This window comes from Cheilinus undulatus, linkage group 12, assembly GCF_018320785.1.
Source record: "Cheilinus undulatus linkage group 12, ASM1832078v1, whole genome shotgun sequence".
In the NCBI taxonomy this organism is placed as follows: domain Eukaryota; kingdom Metazoa; phylum Chordata; class Actinopteri; order Labriformes; family Labridae; genus Cheilinus; species Cheilinus undulatus.
In genome coordinates this window covers 31,498,834-31,518,168 of record NC_054876.1, presented here as the reverse complement: position 1 = coordinate 31,518,168, position 19,335 = coordinate 31,498,834, and the positions used below count along the sequence as shown (strand labels likewise).

The window sequence follows — 19,335 nt, the reverse complement described above, 5'->3', positions numbered from 1 at the left end:
CTGGAAAAATACCAAAGGCCTGTCAGAACAGCCATGGAGCAGACACACCCAACAACACCCCCCCCCCCATCCCCCGCTACAATCTTTTCATCTCTGCACCTGTCTCACAGCTCCGCCCTACATGACACGTACGCCTCAGCTCTCCAGACTCAAAGCAGTCGTGACGTGGATGCTGATGTGCACTACTGTACACCGCTGTACTGTGAATGAAGTCAAACAAAACCTGTCTCATTGCTTTTCTAAGCCTGTCAAAGTCTAGACCGCATGCTGAGGCGGCTGCTGAAACCAGACACTGACTACAAATTATGACATTTTCTGACACTTTTATAACATGTCTTTTATTCCAAATAGACAACAAACTTTATTGATACTTGTAATGCAAAACTTGTGTTGAATTTTGAAAGAAGACATGTCTGTTATCATGTTTGAAAGTGGTGCTCTATTATTGAAGTGGAATTGATAAATTATTTCTGCATAGCTATTAGTTGTTATTCAAAATGTCCTCGACTATGGGGGAAGGGAAAGGACTGACAACTTGTAATAAAAACACAATACAAAAGGGAACAACACTAGTTTAAATCCAAATCAAGACACAAGAAGATCTGATTTTTGTATCAAAAATCTGGTGAGTACAGGATGCAAAGTCCTAAAGAGTAGACCATCTCCTCTGTTACTAAAAGCCTTTATTTTAAAAAGTGGCAATAGTGCATGTTGCCATGTTTTAATATCATAAGCATCATGGCTCCAGCCCTGCCCTGCCCTGTAAAAAAAATCAACTTCAAATCAGGAGTTTGGTGTACAAGATGCAAGCACTGCATAGATATGGCACCAGATAAAACCTGGCATCTGTCATGCTACATTGTCAGTTGTGGAGATGTGTGCTAGGCAGGCTACTGTTAATTGTCTTGCCTCATAGCTAAACCCTGTGGCAGTGGTTTCAGACCTTGCAAAAACTATATAGAAATAGTCAATCTAGGGGTGCAGGTGGCCCGGTGGTTGGTTTGCATGCCCCACATCCTGAGGCTATTGATCTCAAAGATGGCAGTCCCTGGCTAAGCTCTGACCTGTGCCTTCTTTCCCAAATGTCATTCCCCACTCTTCGTCCCCATTTCCAACTCTAACTACTACCTCGTCTCACAAATACAGGCATAAAAAGCCCCCCAAAAATCTTAAAGAAAAAGGAAATAGTCAATCTTGGGATGGCCTGGAGGTTGGTTTGCACGCCCCACATCCTGAGGCTGTGTTTCTCAAAGATGGCAGCCCATGACTTAGGTCTGACCCATGCCTTCTTTCCCAAATGTCATCCCCCATTCTTCATTCCCATTTCCAACTCTAACCACTGCCCTATCTCTCAAATACAGGCATAAAAAGGCCCAAAAAATCTCAAAGGAAAAGGAAACTTGCTTCTCATATGCTTTGCAGCTCTTTAAAAGGCATGATTTTTATTTGTGTGTGTTTCATAACCAGCTCCCCCACATAAGCTTCACAGAGATACAAAAAAAGAAACAATAGTTACCAGTCTAGACAGAGCTGTAACCTAAGAAGCTCACAGGCTGCATGATGCATCTGACCTTTCTCTGCCCTTGCTGAACCCTGACTGACCCCCCATCAAGCCTCAGAACATATGACACAGTCCCTGGACTCACCCTCCCCTCAGGTCTTTTCCCGCACCTTCGGCATTCCCGAAATGGTTATCGTACCCCTCCCTCTGAGTGGAGAATGAAGTCGCTGAGGCTAACACTCTGGGGGGTAAACAAAGGAATTTCAGGATGGGGCATTCCAGGGAAGTCAAAATAGTCGACTACCATGGGATTGTGGGAGACAGTTTTATCAATGTTGCCATGGTTTCCATTAGCATACAAACCTGCACGCGCCTGCAGAGAAACTCCACAACACACCTGCTAGCATGTATGCATGCATGACTGTACACAGGGGCTTCCCTGTTGTTTTGTTGACGCTGAGCAAACCTGCCCTGAAAGATAACAAACACAGCGTGAAGAACATGTGATCAGGACTAGGTGCAGGGAAGGCTCAGTGGTCAAAACAAATAAAGATTTTGGACTTTTCCAGGAGCTTGTCTGCATGTGTGCACCTAGCTGTGCTCACAATCTAGCAGGAACTTTATCTTGATAACAGTCAGATATGCTTTAAAAACATCCTATTGTGAGATGGGAGTGCACACTCCACTGCACTCCCACAGTCCCTCAGAGATGGGACTGTCTGAAACATCACTGGAAGAATTCCCTGGGAGAGGGAGATTAGCTTCTTATTCATCCTTTCGGGATCTGACAAGACACGCGCCGTCTCCCCCCTCCTCTCACGGCTTAAACACACAAACAGAGCGCCTGCAAGCATGAGTCTCGGCTGCTACTTAAATCAAACATTAATTTCTTTTAACTGGTGAGAGACAAATCGTAATTCTTTCCTAAAGAGCACTTTCATTTTGAGGTTGCCGCAGAGGGCAAAGTACAAAAAATTGACAGAACAAAGGGGAGTGGGAGGAATGAGATGATTGTTATTCATTAGTCTCCTTGATTTGTCATCTCCTAACAGAGAAGTGAAGAAGAAAGAGTGGAGATTTCAGAGTGTGCTGAGAGCAAATGTACTGCCAGATGAGTGACCAACCTAGCTCAATTAATCATAAATATGCCAGTTCAAAACAAGACAAAAAAGATAGCTGTGCAGAGCAGCATATCATCTGCATAAAGAGACATATTTCGGATTTATGATTGTAGGTCAAAGTCTGTGTGGCATCAGAGGATTGTGTGAAAAAATAAGAGCTATTGGAATTCACAGTCGTCCAATTTACTCCAGTCTATTCCTCAAGTGTCACTAACTTCATTAAATACGCTCCTCCGTCTTTCTGAGAGCTTACGCTGTACGCTCCTTAACTCAGATTTCAGCTGACTGTCTCTGCTGCATGGTGCAGTCAGGGATTACCATATTTTAAAGAAAATCCTCCTACCACAAGTCCTCCTCCATTGAGTGAGAGGCTCTAGAGAGTCAATGAGTGAGTGTAGCTTCTGATGCTTCACTGCTGCTGCTGAGTGCAAACTCAGCGAGTGCCTGTTCATATTCAAAGACAGGAAACCCCATAGATTTAACCTCCTATTATGATCTTCAGAGATGTATATTTTAATGTGAGGCTTTTACAGCAAAAGATCAGAGTACTCTATTCTCCTGCTTGTTCTGAGATGAAGGTGCAGATCAAGGCGTGTAAGCTGACATTAAATCCACGTTGGGCTTCTGTTGCAGGTTACTATGCCACTTGAATCCTCTTGTTTTTTAAGCACAGTCATGCTGTGCAGCAGGTTGCATGACATATGGTTAACTCTCATTTGGTTTTCATTAAATGTTACAAAATTATCTCTCTGTATTTTGCAATTCCTCTAACACCACACACTGGTTTTCCTCATGAAATAGTGATTGCACAGACAATCGCTTCCACGTGATCCAAACCAATTAACTGAATATTCATGTGGTGATTTGCTGCTCCAAATATGTGCACACCAGCCAAAGAAGTGTTGTTTAATTATCCAGCAGGAGTGGGACGAGACGTTGACTGTGCTCCACATTCAGCTGGTAACCGTAGAAACCCTGAGGGGCAAGGCGCAGCCTGGGGGAGGAGCGGCTAGAGAAAGACGTAAAACTGAGGAGAAGCATTCATGGTATTTGTATTTCTTGAAATGACTGGTTGACAATGATATGAAATATAAGACATGCAGGTGGAAGAAAACCTTCAGTATACTAGTAGCAGGTGCAATTTTATATCAGCACATTTGGGGTAATAAGACAGCAGGCCAGTCAGCATCTTCTACCAGGGCTGATCTTCATTGGCCTCCTTCTCTCGCCTTCAACTATTTAACACTTTATAGGGCACTCATTCAAAATACTTGGAAAATCAATCCCCCATCAAAATCCCAACCTTTTCTCCTTAGGGACCCCTATTTGTATCTAAGAAAATCTAAACCCCTCAAGACCCGTTTCAACTGTTTTCACTGAAAAAAATCCCAACATATTGGCCTACTTAGAGTTTCTTGCCAAAAGATGTACATATGAACTGTCAAATATTACGATGGCATGCCACTCAAAAAAAGGATGTTATTTTTTGAGAAAATACTTAAAATGTTTTAGTTTAAAGAGCTGTAAAAAAACGTCATGTATTTATTTATTTATTTACTTTAAAAGCATTATTAATGTGAACCAAAACTTGGAATTTTGAGATCATAAAGTCAAAAATATCTGATTGCATGGAAAAATTCAGGCCATATAAAGGAGTTTTCCTGGAAAATACCCTTAGTATGGATTTCTACGCCTTAATATAGACATCTTACACCACTAAACAAGGGCATGTCCAAATATGGTTCCTCCATTATTCACCCTAAAATCTCAGTAGTTGCTAGAAATTCTACACAAACAAAACCTACGATTATTTATTCCCCTTTAAAATGTGTGCGTTTCATCAATTCATCATATTTAGTAGAAGAAACAGGAAGTTTGAGGCGCTCTGGGCCACTACTGATTGGTCGGATGTATGATGTCACTTTAGGTAACATTGACTGATCTCCACTGATTAGCTGAGAAAAATCATTCTGTTCCACAGTATCACAGATGATTTGGGGGGGGCCATGAAGGAAGTCGACTGATGTGGCCATACATGGCGCCTTGCCCCAAAAATGGTTAAAAGGTAAAAACATATTCTTGACGATTACTGTCTGAAACAGTCCTTACTTTAACTCTAAAGGAGGCACACACATGCATATATTTAACTAACTATCACTGAATACAGGATTGGACACACATTCATGAGGAGCTACTGAGCATTTGGCATGTTATGGCACCTTAAATAGTGGATTCCCCTCCATTTTTGTTTCAGCAGGTAATTCTCTTTTTCTCCTATTCTAATGTGTGTCTGCTACAGCATTGAGAGATGATGTACTTTATCCTTCAGATTGAAATACTTGTTGAAAATCTGTTTTGTATAGTGTCAGAATAGAAGAATGACCCAAAATCTTTCCATCTGGTGGCAAAAAATGGCAAAGTTCAAACATACTACATCTTGTGAGACACTGACACGTATCAACACCAGCAGACCAACACAGACAGGTGTGAATGTTGCCAAATTGGTAGGTAATACCTGCTATTCCGCTCAGTGACAGCTGAAGGGACATAGAAATAACAGGATGGATGAGTGAGACAGAAAAAGAGAGGGATAAGAGGGTTTTAGGCAAAGGTAGACTGATTGAGGTGGGAGGTTGAGACAGGGGGATGGGATGAGAGGGACAAGAGAGTCTGAAAAAGGGTATAATGGTGTTGAAAGGAGGATGAGAGGCTGTTAGAGCTATGGGGAGCTGGTGGAATCGAGTGTCGGGCCACAGGTAGAAAGATGAATGATGTGTGCTGAGGTGGAAGGAGACATGAGAAGTAAAGGGGTGGAGTGGTGCTGATAGGTCCTGAGGGGTTGATAGAGATAGATGTTGTGTCAGCTCGAAGTAGGGCAGATGTGAACAGGGATGGTTTGTTGTCGGTAATGATCTGACTGCAGTATCACTATCTGGAGAGTTTATTGTCCCTGTTAGTGTGTTTATATGTCACCAGATTGTCAGTAACAAAGATCTTTGCTCTGGAGAAATTGATGCTGTGCACTATTTTGTACTAAAAATAATGCATTTATAATGCATTATGCACTTGTTAGTAAAAAAAAAAAAAAAAAGTTTGCCAAATAACTTAAATTACCAATAAATAGCTTTTTATCGATGATACTTTTGTATAACAAATACTCAAACACTGAAAACATGACTACTTATCTTACTGTAGGTTTAAATACATGATTTATAAACAACCTGAGATGATCACCACAATGATATTTATTACTGTGTTAATAGTAACAATGAGAATTGCAGGGCGTCACATGATACGATATGATACATGATATGGTACAATATGATATGTTACAATACGTTACGATACGATACAATAAAATATGATACGGAACAAATGACATGAAAATGAAACAAAAAGAGTCATTGCATTACACTATTATACCTTAGTTATGTTATGTCACTTATGTTACAGTATTTTACGTCACGTCACGTCACATTATGTTACATAACATGTTGTGTTACATTATAGCACATGATGTTACATCACTAAACATTTGTCACGTTATTTTTCTTTACGTTACATTTCCCGATTGTGCCATATTATGGTATATTGTGTTACGCTATATTACATTGCATTGTGTTGCACTGCACTACGGTGTGCTACATTCCATTCCAATGCGTTACACTATGTAGCATTGTGTTGTGTCACGTTGTGTCAACATTTCGTTAGTCTACATCGCGTTCCATCCCTTAGTGTTCCATTCCATTGCGTTGCGTTCAGCTTCATTATGTTGCACTACGTCATGTTGCGCTACGTCACAATGCGCTATGTCACGTTGCGCTATGTCACATTGCGCTATGTCATATTGCGCTATGTCACATTGTGATACGTCACATTGCGCTGTGTCACGTTGCGTTACATCAAGTTGCGGTAAGTCGCACTGTGTTACGTCATGTTACATAAGGTCATGTTGTGTTTTGTTGCGTAACATTGTGTTACATTATGTTGCATTGCATTATCTTGCGTTAAGTTATGTTTTGGTTTGGTACTTTATGTGTTATGCAACAATACATTAAGATATCATACAATATATGATACCACACAGTTTTTGATATTGTGCGTTACCATACCATAAAATACTATACAATACCATATGATATGGTACATCAGGTGCTGTACAACGGGATGTGATAAGATACTTTACACATTAGAACATAAAATGAGCCTAAACAGGTCAAGTGCAGGATTGATATTCCTTATGTACTGTACATACACACACAAACACATATATATATACATTCTGGATGTTAGTTTGACCTTTTTTAAGCTTTATCTCTTCACTTTTTCGCCACTTAATTGATAGCTTTTGCTATTTTACTTTTTCAAGGTCAATTATTTGGAACATTTGCCTGGATTACTGTTGTTTAAATGAGAATAACAAACTAATCTTGCATAATTCTATTAATCAAGTTAGAACAAATATATATACTACTGCACTATTTTGTCCTGTCCTTGGGTGGAGCATGGCATGCATGTGATTTAAAAAAATGTGATTTAGGTTGTAATATTGCATCGGTTTGATGTGCTATTTGCTTGATCATATTTTAAGCATAGTTTAATAGAAAGCCTAACACAGGTCAGAGAACAAAAGCACAAACCAGTAAGATTATTACTTTATTCATTAAGATTTCTGCTGAGGCACTGTAAATTCTCACCACTCTAATCATTACCAGAGAGCAAGAGAGGCTTTGTTATGACTACACAAGGATGGGTTAGAGGGGAAGAAGAACAACAGGAGAATACAGAAGGGAAGAGAGAGGAAATGAAAGATTTAGTACGGAGCAGAAGGAGAGGAGACACTGGGGTAAAACATAACTTGACAGAGGTGAGCGAGGAGGCAAAAGATGAAAAGCAAGTGGCAGAATGAGGAGAGAAGCAGGCAGAGAGGGATGGAAGGGGAAGTTGTGTTATGCATCCTTGCACCTGAGTCAACAGCAAACAAAGCACCCCTTTAAAGACGAGACAATGTAGCACAGTGAAGGATGGGGGTCAGAAATGCTCTGCAAGAATGTGACGGACAAACAGAGGTTTGCTGAGTGCATCGAAGCCTCTAAGGACAACAGAGGACAGAGACCACAAACAAAATTAAGACTGGGTCTGGTGTACATTCATAGTGGTGGTAGAATAAGGTGAGAATAATGTTAAACCGCATAAAGAATACCAAAAGATGTCTGTTAATGTAACTCTTACAGCCATATTCCACATACTGTGTCCACAGTGTTCTCTATAAGAACACTCCCTTTCAAGGGAATCTTTTCCACAGCACCCATTGTGTTCTGTCTCCAACATGTGCCAGAAGTGCCACTCTGCTCTGCTTCAGTGGATTTACGCTGTCATTGGAGCCTGCTTCCAGCACACATCCATCCATGTACAGGCCATCTGTTCATTTTCAAAATAAAACCCCTTTTACAGGCTGCCAATAGATTATCTCATCCTTACACCAACATTATGTCAAAACAGTAAGAAATGAGCAACAAATTTACATCAAACGGGCAAAGTAATATGTTGTTTATATGTTTTTCTTCTTGTTCACGTGTCGTCTTGGGATCTAGTGATCCATCTATTCTGAGCTATGCTGAAATGAACAGAGCTCTATTTCAGGTATGGACACAACTGGCTCAGGCTCATGCCACTGGTCAGAGCAAATCTGTGATGCTATTGGAACACTGTGGACAGACTAGGCTGAAGTTATGGGTTAGTCTGTGTTTAGAAGGTTTCAATTAGACACAAAACCAGACTAAGCCAATGTCTAAAGACTAAAGAATGATACATTTACTCTATATTTTTAAGTGATGACAAATGCAAATACAAGTATGATACTCTTTTTACTGAATTCCCATTATTATGCTTTTTCTAAGAAACGCAACCTTCCTCTTACAATCTACTTCTCTATTTGTACGCCCCATCACACCCACAGACACATGACATTTCATTTCCACATTAAGGTGGGACAGATTCTGAGAATGAAAGTAGACCCACACCCACAGAATTTCTCCATTGTTCCGCAAATTTCAACAACCATTTCAGAAATGTCAAAGACAACAAAACAAAAATAAAACTCACAGGGGGTTGAATCATCCGTTTAATCTCTTATCTGAATTTTAACCTTTTTTTTGGAAATACTGTATTTATCAAAACACAGGTAAGGACTTCAACTTGAGCATAAACAGCTTAGTATGGAGATATTCAAGTGAGGAAAAACAAGACTGCAAACCTCAGGGGTATAAAGACAAGGTGCACAAACACATTACTTCTTGTGTTTCTAAAATATGACCTGAGGTGTAATCAACAAAGAAAAACCTGTTTACCCGAGTCTTTCCTGTTGCTCTTTGTGTAGGAACTGTTTACTGTACAGTGTACACTGTAAAGCACTCTGGATCAATTTGGTGTAAAGTGTGAGACTATATAAATACATTTGATGCCATCATAAACTCCCATTCAGTTCCTTAGGAGTTTTTACAGGTTGGTAATCATCTATTACAGCACCAGCACCATCATCATTCCCCTTAAGTGGACCTTTCAAGATATCATGTAGTAAAAAAACACAACTCCTGAGAAAGGGATGTCAACAGCATGTCAGTGATGTGACGTCTCGTTTTAGATGGGGTTGGATCTAGGTTAATGGGTCCATTTCCTTGGAGTGGACTGGAGCTGGGGGTTATTGTTTGGGCTCTGAGTGACTGCAGTGAATAGAGCGCATTAGTGACCTGTATAAGCTCCACACGACTCACTGACATCTGAGTGCGGGCCTGAGGGGAGAGGACAAAGGCGATCTGACCACACATAATCACACACATTCATGTGTTGAAAGGCAAACGCACCAAAGGAACATAACAAAAACACACAGTCTGATAGAAACCTTAGACTGCACTCACCACTGGGGATTTTATCCCCCAAGAAACTCGATCCAAAGATAGAAAAAATCCAACCAGCTTTGCCTTAAAGCCTGCATTTCTTACTTTTGTCAACCCTCCCCCTATATCCACATTCACACTCATATGATTTCACATACATACTGTATTTGCACTCACACACACTTAGAAATGCACACAAAGGCTTTTGAGACCGCCTTGTACGATCCCACTGTATCGCTTCCAGGTCAATGAGCAGAAACGTGAAGTGTGACTATGTGATGAGCGCTGAAATGCTGGTCAGCTTTCTCTTTATGTAATGTAATGTGGAGGTTGAAGGAAAGGTCGAGGAGAATGAACGAGAGACAGTGGCCTCATAGCTTGTTTCTTCTGCTTTTATCACACAGGCATGTGGATGTAAACTTGTCCAAAATAGCACATAAAGTAGGGAGTGTAAGAGATTTCCAGGCAGAGATTTAAAAAAAAAAAAAAAAAAAAGCATGTATCTCAGGAAGGCCCAATCTCCCTGGTGCAAACAAAGCGTAAAGACAATCTTTGAAGACACTCTTTGCACACGCTCAGTAATTCCTCTCCTAAATCCCTACTCAGCACTTCACACATGGATGTATTTCCACTCTTTTACTCTTGAAGTCTAACAGCAGCTTTCTATTCGGGTAGCATCTCAACTCTTGCTTCATCTTTCCACAAAACCATGCTTCAACATTTACTCCTGTTTCAACATTTTTTTAAGTTGTACTTCTTTAGAATGGCACTTTTCTGCTTGTTTGCATTGCACACGTTCATCGTTAATGCTCAGTCAACAAAACTGTGTACATTCATCTTCCTTCATCTTTTTTACCCTGATGAGCTTTTGAATTGAGGCCAGGATTGAAAATCTTTAAGACTTTACCTTCTGTATTGCAGCAGTGCCTATAAAAATGATCACCCACTTGGATGTTTTGTCCCTTTAATGATTCTTTAAATCAATCATGGTCAACATAATTTGGCTTTTTTTAACAAAAAAAAACCTATTTAAACCATTTCTGAGCAGCTTTTGCCATATGCTTCAGGCCATTGTCTTACTGTGAAATACATCTTCTCCCAAGCCGTAGTTCTCTTGCTGACTGAATATGATTGTCCTCCAGGATTCTCCTATATTTTGCAGCATTCATTTTACCTTTACAAGCCTTCCAGGGCTGGCTGCCAAGAAACATCCCAACATCATGATGCTGCAACCACCATGCTTCACAGTGGGGATGATGTGTTTGTGGTGGTATGGTGTGTCTTGCCTGATGGCCAAAACACACCATTTTGTTCTCATCAGACCAAAGAACTTTCTCCCATTTGACTGTGGAGTCCCCCACGTGCCTTTTGGTGAACTCTAGTCAAGATTTGATATGAGTTTTCTTTAACAGTGGCGTTCTTTTGCCACTCCCCCATAGAGTTTTGACTTATGAAGAACCTGGGCAACAGTTCTGGTATAAAGAGTCTCTTCAAGCTCAGCTGCTGAAGCTTGTAACCCCTTTAGAGTAGCCATACGTGTCTTGATGGCCTCTCTTACTAGTCTCCTTTTTGCACAGTCACTCTGTTTGTGAGAACAGCCTGATCTAGGCAGATTTACACATGTGCCATTAAGGGTGGGAATCACTTGTGGCCCCACGATACCATATTACCATGATACTCGAGTCACAATTCAATATTATTGCGATTTTAAACATTTTGCAATACAGTGAGTATTGCGATACCATTTAGTGCAATATATTGCGATCTGTACCATTTTTTCAACTGTTTAGCTGATTTAGTAATAGTCTTGCCCTCATGTTGTTCGTATTTCTGCAGTATTTGATTTTCATGTGGCACTTCTTGCAAACCCCATGTGTCATGTCCCTCCCCTGGTGCTGCCATGTTTGTTTTGCTAATCTTCTCCTACTCTATGGCCGTCACCTCTGCCGACCTCATTGGATGAACACTTGTCCAAACAATTGATTTTATTTTTCCATTATCATAGGCTTCAGTTCAGTTCTGAAAAAAATTGATACTTGGTTGACGAGACGATTCGATATATCACCAGACAATATATTGTGATACTACGCTGTATACATTTTTTCCCCCACTCCTATGCGCCATGTTCTTTCCATTTCTTGATGATGGATCTAACAGAATTCTGGGCGATGTTCAGAGCCTGTGAAATGTTGTATGTATCCATTCCCTGACTTACTTAACTACTGACTTATACTTAACTAGTACCAATTCAACCCAGTTAAATTGGTACTAGTTTTCTCACAATTAGTGAAATAGAGATCACCTGAGTGCAGTGAATGTGTCTCAAGTTATTTTAGTATAGAGACAATTGTGTCTGGAAAGCCCAGTCATTGGTTAATCAGTATTCCTGGCTACTATTACACCATGAAAACAAAAGAACACTCCAAGAAACTCAGAGAAAAGGTTATTGGAAAGTTTAAGTCAGGGAATGGATACATACAACATTTCACAGGCTCTGAACATCCCCCAGAATTCCGTTAAACCCATCATCAAGAAATGGAAAGAACATGGCACATAGGAGTGGGGGAAAAAATTTATACGTCAGTCAAAGGCGGTTTATATTTATGCATTTACTTATTTTACATGACACATTTTTGTTTAATTTGCATTATGTTGTCCAAATCTTTCTTTCACTTTGTGTAAAAAAGCCAGATCAAATGATTGAAAATCAATAAAATGTACAACATTGAAGGGGGTAAATATTTTTGTAGGCTCTGTATATAATAAGATGCAGATGCACAGACACTGACACACTCACACACATTTGTACATCATCAGTTGGCAGCCAGAGCGATGTGTGGGCTGGGACGCAACACTGATCAGAGATAATGGGCAGGCATGACAGGGATGGCGATGGTGACACATTGGGAGAGGAAGGAAGAAGGGGGTGATAGAGCAGAGAGAAAGAGGGAGAAAAAGAGCAAGCAAGAAGAAAGAGAGAAAGAAAAGGAGGGAGAGTAGGAAGGAAGGAAGAAACTCCCAGTTTATCAGCAGACACTGAGGAGACAAAAGAGGAAATGAATGAGGGCACATGCCTGCTCATGTCAGCTCTGAGACACCCCTCCCCCCGTCTGGACCCCTCTACAAATTAGAGGCATCCCCTTCTGCTGCTTCCCCTACTCCTCCTGCATCTTCTCCTCTACAGGAGGTTGATGTTGAGGGATCTGGAACAAAGGGGAATGTTCTTCACCTGATGTTACACGCACACTCCCCACATAACAACTGCTGTAGTCCTGCTCAACCGGGCAGGTGACATTACGAACCGACGCACATAGTGTAAAGCAAACACGTCAGAGTGACACGACGCTCACACTGACTCACCCAGACACTGTCTGTTACACAACTGCTCATAGTTTCAAAGGTTTGTTCCAAGTCCAAAAACAATAACACTCAGACACATAAGCAGTGTCCAAAATCCCATGGACTTCAAAGTATTTCACTGAAGCATCCTTAAAATAAACAACATCCATATCTGTCCCTTGTAAGCTGTAGAAGGATGTCTCACTAAGACAAAGTTATTTTTTCTGGGTCTGAAATAAAGATATCATTATTTCAGTTTTTTTAATACCACATGTGAGAAAGAAACTACCAGCTGGACTTGAACCCAGGGTGCCTGCATACATGGAGCAAGCGACCTAACCATCTGCGCCACCTTTTAACTCAAGGTCTTCTCATCTTATACCACTTCTGGTGAAAAAAAAAATGTTTTTTTCTCTTCCAAAAACAGCAGAAAAGTATCAATAGCAGTATCTATAAGGACTTGGATCAATAAGGAGTATAAATGAGGGCATAAATATCAATAAAAAAAGAATGATCCAAATTCCTGAGAAAAAAGCCTGCAATTGAAAACAAGAAATAACCCTAAATCGGAGGGCTGAGACTTTATTTTAGTTGCTCTGGTATCGCAACAGGTATAGATATGCTTAGATTTTCAGTGCCATACTGAAGTTTAAAATCCTGGTATAGTGGCATTAGGAAATTTGAAACTTGATTACTTTGATTACTTTGGCTTTTTCGGTCATCTACATCTTTTAAGTGGGTTTTGAAGGTGTGCCTGGAAACAAAATTTGCATCAAAATGTTCAAACTCTTTTAAAACATACTTGTTTTGTTGTCTCTTTGATTTATGTTTTGTACTATCTGAGGTCCAAACCGTGCTTTTCTCACTAAATGAATCTGATCAGTTGCAAAATATCAAAAGTTTGGGTCGCATTTTCTAGTGGAGGAGTTGTTGGTGAATCTTGAGTCTGTACCAGTTGAGAACCAGTGATCTACACTGTAAACTTCCCCCCTACCTCAAAATGAATGTACTACAGAAAAAGCACCTGAATCAAACACAGAGTAAAACAAGAGAAGAAGAAAAAAATCTGTGTCCCTGCGACATCAGCTGTCAGATTTCTTGGTTTTCCCAAAACAGACTTCAACAACAACCGTCAGCGACCGGGCTGCAAGTGACAGCAGTGGAGGACTGGGAGAGTGAGAGACACAAACACAAGAAGAAGACAGACATGCAGGGAACCCACAGGCACACGGTCAAACACAAACATTTAAACAGCTTGATTGCATGGGGGGGGCAGACGAGGGGGCGGCATAAGCCCTATATTTGCTTAACAGCAGAAATAAACGGACCACTGAGGACGAGGGATGAAGCTTTGAGAAAGTGAGAGAGGGAGAGAGTGGGGATCATCCCTTTCATGTTAATTGCATCATCCCTTTATCATTCCCGCCACATGCTCATCAAACTGCGTCTTATGGACTGTGTCTGTAATCATGAGGAGAAGGCGTTTGCTGATGTGCCACAAGGTCAAAGTAGTGAGCTTGAGTTGTGATGTTGTTGCTTGTGTTGATCATTATCATTTTTTCCATCAATATAATGTGTTATAAGAAGCATGGAGCGCTGTATGAGCCTCGCATGAAAGGATTAGTATAAGGTAAGCATATAGGCGGCAGAGTCTCCACCTTTGTGTTTAGTCTTTGTGCATATGTGTGTGCCTGCACTTGCTTGTTTAGAGTAAAGGTAAAGGTTAAAGTGCTTGTTTTCATGAATGTGCGTAAGTGCTACGAGACAACACAAGAGCTGGAGCGTGTGGGTGTTTAAAGTGAGGCTGGAAGTGTGTAAAAGAGGATCTGCCTACCTGTATGCACTGTAGGTGAGCTGCCTTCACATGAGAGCAGTGTATCAATCTGGGTCAGTACACTCAAACACAATACAAACCCTCACACACTGACAGGGGCTCACTTAGCACAGCCCCATCCCCCCCTTCACGCTCACATACTATATTAGCTTACTGTACACAGATGGAGCACATGGCTGCGCGGATGCACCCTATCTGTGTCCTGAACATGCACGTAGTGAATGCACACTAGATGAGCAGTGTGGAGCAGAGTAGAAGAGTTAATGGCTTTCCCTTTCTTTATCACAACCTCAGGCTTTTGCTAAGTCTTTGTCAGTTTTTTAAAAAAGGGTGTGCACATATAGGCACTCACACACACACACCATTTCTAATCTGCCATCATAAACCCTTTTACGGATCACTTCCTCAAAACACCCTGCCAATATTCAACTTCCTCATGGCGGTAACTGGAGCAGTGAATTGTAGCAAGAAAGATAACACGGAGAAAAGATAACAGAGAGAGGGAGAGAGAGGGAGAGAGGTTCTAGTTTATAAAATGTGTTCTTAAAATCAAAACAAACACTGCTATGTAGGGTTAGAGCAGAGGTGATAAAGCTGATTATGTGTCATGGTTGACCTACAAGTGCTTACACTGTTTCATTCCTACAATCAAAAAAGAATACCAATGTTAGGACAGAAATCCACGATTTAGTATTCAGTAGAGGTGAAAGAAAGTTTAGGTCAATAGATTAGGTCAGTCCTTCATCAGGTGGTTTGATTTCTTGCTCCTTTTTTCCTTATCTTTACAATGCCAAATGAGTTGATATCAAAGTTATATAAAACTCCTTAGATAACAGCTCAACCCAAATACAGCCTTTGCCAATATAAAGCTTTTATGAATCCTCATATTGATTTATTGGCTTGTAAAGAAACCATCAAATCTGGATTACATAGTGAGTGGTAAATATATTGTGTTGTGTTGTATTTCTAAAGACATCCTCATCATAAATCAAGGAAAAATGGCTTGATGATGCATAATGTTATTGGTATATCAATATCAATAGATACTGGTTTATGGCTTCAAAAGTCAGTAACATATACTGGCAGACAATCATTTCTGCAGATAATTGTAGCAATATATAATGTCCTGGCTATAAAATCTGCTTATATCAGCTGTAAAAATTTGCTGTAAGAACAAATAAGTCAGTAGAGTTTAAGGCTGGACCATCAGACCTACGTTAGCTGAAGTCTTTTTTATCTTATTCAGTTCAATTCAACAGGCTTGACTGATATGAAAAAGATATACTTTTTGGGGCTCTTCGTGCTTTTACTTTGGAGAGGAGGGCAGAAATAAGGATGAGAGATTGGGGTGAGACATACAGGAAGAGGCCGCAGGCTGCCTGCATACTTGGGGCACGACCCAACCTCTTGGCCATCTGTGCCCCAACAATTTTATCATGATTCTTTTTTTTTTTTTAACTCTTTTTTATGTGATTGAAGTCAAATTATGGAAAACTGTTTTTTTTTTACCTCTACTCTAAAATAATAGAAACAATAGAAATGCACAGATTGTTAAAATCAGGGCCGATACCGATGTTTAAAATCACAATTCAGTCAGTCACATCTTCTGTCCAGTAATCAATCTGTTCTCTGAATCAGCTGTTAGGTGTGCTCAAAGCCAGTATTAAACTGATCTGACACAACATATAAACATCTGCCACTAACATCTGTTAAAGCCTACATTATTTGCAGATGGCCAAAGTATGTTAAAAGGGTTGATAATGGCCAATACTGATGTCAAACCTGTGCATTATTAATAACAAACAGTATCTATAACATTGGTTGAAAGTTTCTGTATTTATTAAAGGGATTGGCAATAATCTTCCTTCCATTTGAAGAGTAACTAATTCGTTAACAAAAAATTAGGTTTTCTAAAAAATAATAGAAAGACTAAAGTTTAGACAAAATTTAAAATAACCGTCATAATGAATTGTGGGCAGTAGAAAATACTGGACAAAGCCTGAGTGACTTTTCAGTCCAATCCATCCAGTCATTTTGGAATCGTCTCAAACTAAATTTATATCAACAGTAGCAAACAAAAAGATTGGGACAACAGCTACAGCATGCTAGCTTATCATGCAGCAGCTGCTGCTGCATTAATCAATATCCTTATTTAAACCCAAACTTTAAAAATTAAAAATTAAAAATTAGCCTCCATACAGCATGTACCCATAAAAGCATTAACTATTGAAACCATTTTTTAAAAACCAGTCTGTAAACATGTTTATTTCTGATGTTAAATCTGCTTTTTAATATGAGTTGTATATGTGTTACAGAGTGTAGAGCTGCTATGAAACTAATCGCCTTCTCTTCACTTTAGAAACGATCTATTTCACTGAAAATGGTCAATTAAGCAATCTATTTTATTTTATATTGTCAAGTAAAATAAATTACTAAAATTTGCTCACTTTCTTTTGTATAATGGCCAGTGACTTTTGAAGAGTAATCGTCCCTGAAAGCACATCCCTAAATCCTTTTTAATTTGAGGTTGTAAGGTAGCTGGTTGGTTGAATAACTGGTGGTGCCGGTTAAAAAGAGAGTATCATTGGGATGTAGATGGCCTAGCGGTTAGGTTGCACCCCATATACTAGGGCTGCCAGGGTTTAAGTCCGGCCTGTGGCTTCTTTCCAGCATGTCTCTCCCCCACTCTCTCATCCCTGTTTCCAACACTATCCACTCTCTTCTCTAAAAATAAAAGGCATGAAAAGCATATAATTACAGCTTTAAAAAACTTTGTATTTCAATAGATATTTATTTCATAAATTCGAATTGCCCCTAATTTGAATCAAACTTTAATTGTACAGTGAGGCTACACCCCCACCAGTAAGCCAGAAAATCTTTGCTTTAATTTGCTTGTAGAGAAAAACCTGAACATGCAGGAGGAGTAAGGACAGCAGAGACTTGGTGCCCTTTGAAAATTCCTCATCTGTCTGTCTGTTTAAAGACGACCCTGTGCACAGCTGAGACCTGACACCTCCACTTGCACACAGACGTGAGTGGCAGATGGTAGAAACGTCTGTAGTATGCAGCGGAAAGTACAAGTGCACATGTGCCAATTCTTCTTTTTTTGTGTCTGTTTTAACTTACAACTCCTATCTCCTCTCTCACACTCAGTCTCTCTATTGTTGGCTAGTGTCGCTCTCTGCCAAGTCCTCAGAGCCAAAACTGCTGTTGCCTCAAGACTTTACAGGTCTCCCTCTTTGTCTTTTCTATCCTGTCTCTGCTCTCTCCTGTCATCTATCAGTATTTTCACACAACACAGAAAACAAACAGACATGCAGAAAGTACCAAAATATCTTTATCAGACACAAATCAGTCTGAGTATGGCAATAGAAAGACAAAATAATTCAACTGACCTGCACTGTACTCCCATTTCTCTACTACTGTGGCACTTTAACAGGCTTTTAACTAGCTGTAATCACTCCAAGTACATCTTAAGACTTTGATATCTCACTTTATCTTCAGTTATCTCAGCTCCTCTGCACTTAAATCTCCCAATCAAATAAACACACTGAAGTAGCATGCTTTGCTGTGTTTGCCCTTTGAGCTGTACAGTTTGTATAATGGCGGGAAATCCCAGTTACTGCCATGCCAGACCACTGTAAAGGTATTTCTTATCTCTAAATCTCTTTCACTGTTGGAGGCAAGGTGCTCCCAGTGAGGGCATTAATGATTGATAAAGGCCTTTCATCATCACACAAGCACATGCAGAAATATTAGAGCAACTTTATTAAAGGTCCATTTCATGCATTTTTTTACTCATGTATATATTTGAAGAGTGAATGAGCGTCTATCCACAAGAGAAAGAGAGTCAGAGTCCATTAAGAGAAACAGTAGTATACTGTACTGGCAGTGGAAAGAAGTTACAGTCACACACAGGGGTCTTTGTGCAAGAAACCACGCCATCCTTTAAATAGGTATAGACACAGTAATTACACACATACTCATACAAACTCTCATATATACTGTGCAGCAAAAAAAGCAAGGACTTGAACTTGTAACTCCACTTCATTTTCACAAAAACTGCCATTCATTCACTGTGCAACATAAATCCAGTTATGTTTCATCTCCAAGCATCTCCGTCTCTTCCACTCTAAAATCTCTCAAAACATCAATAAATAAGTCAGGCATCTCTTACCTGTCCTTAAGCTCCCAGTGGTTCCAGTGTAAGCACCAGTTAATTCCCTGTGGTGGTTAAAACAGCGTCAGCACGTGTCCTCTCCGGGAGCAAACAGGGGAATCCTGGCATCAATGAGACGTCTCCCGGACTCCTGCGCAGCTCTCAGCTCTACACACACACATTACAGCACATACTCACACATGCTGCCTCTTGCACACCCAGACTAGACTGAAGGCAGAGGAGAGGGTGTGTGAGCACTGCCTGAGTCTGAGCCCGCCCTCTTTTTTTTTTTTTTCTTTTTTCTCTCCTCGTTTTGGTTCTCCCCTTCTCTCCCACATGCTCTCACCCTGCCCTCCTCCTCCTTTCCTCTCTCATCTCTGCTCCCTCTCTCTTTCTTTCTCTCGCTCCAATTTCACCTCCCCCGGCTTGCCAATTGACTGCCAGCGTGTGTGCTGGGTCTGTGCCTGTAAGCCTTTAGATGTCCC

The 19,335-nt window shown here is 40.3% G+C and overlaps 1 protein-coding gene across 2 annotated transcripts in view; it reads right to left on the bottom strand.

Moving 5' to 3' along the window:
- tiam1a (TIAM Rac1 associated GEF 1a) overlaps positions 1 to 19,058 on the bottom strand; it is an 82,889-nt gene extending 63,831 nt beyond the window's left edge. For both annotated transcript variants that reach the window (XM_041801931.1, XM_041801932.1), the window contains exon 1: positions 18,869 to 19,058. The gene's annotated coding sequence lies outside the window, so the exon portion shown is untranslated. The remainder of the gene's footprint in view (positions 1 to 18,868) is intronic.
- Positions 19,059 to 19,335: the final 277 nt, after the last annotated feature.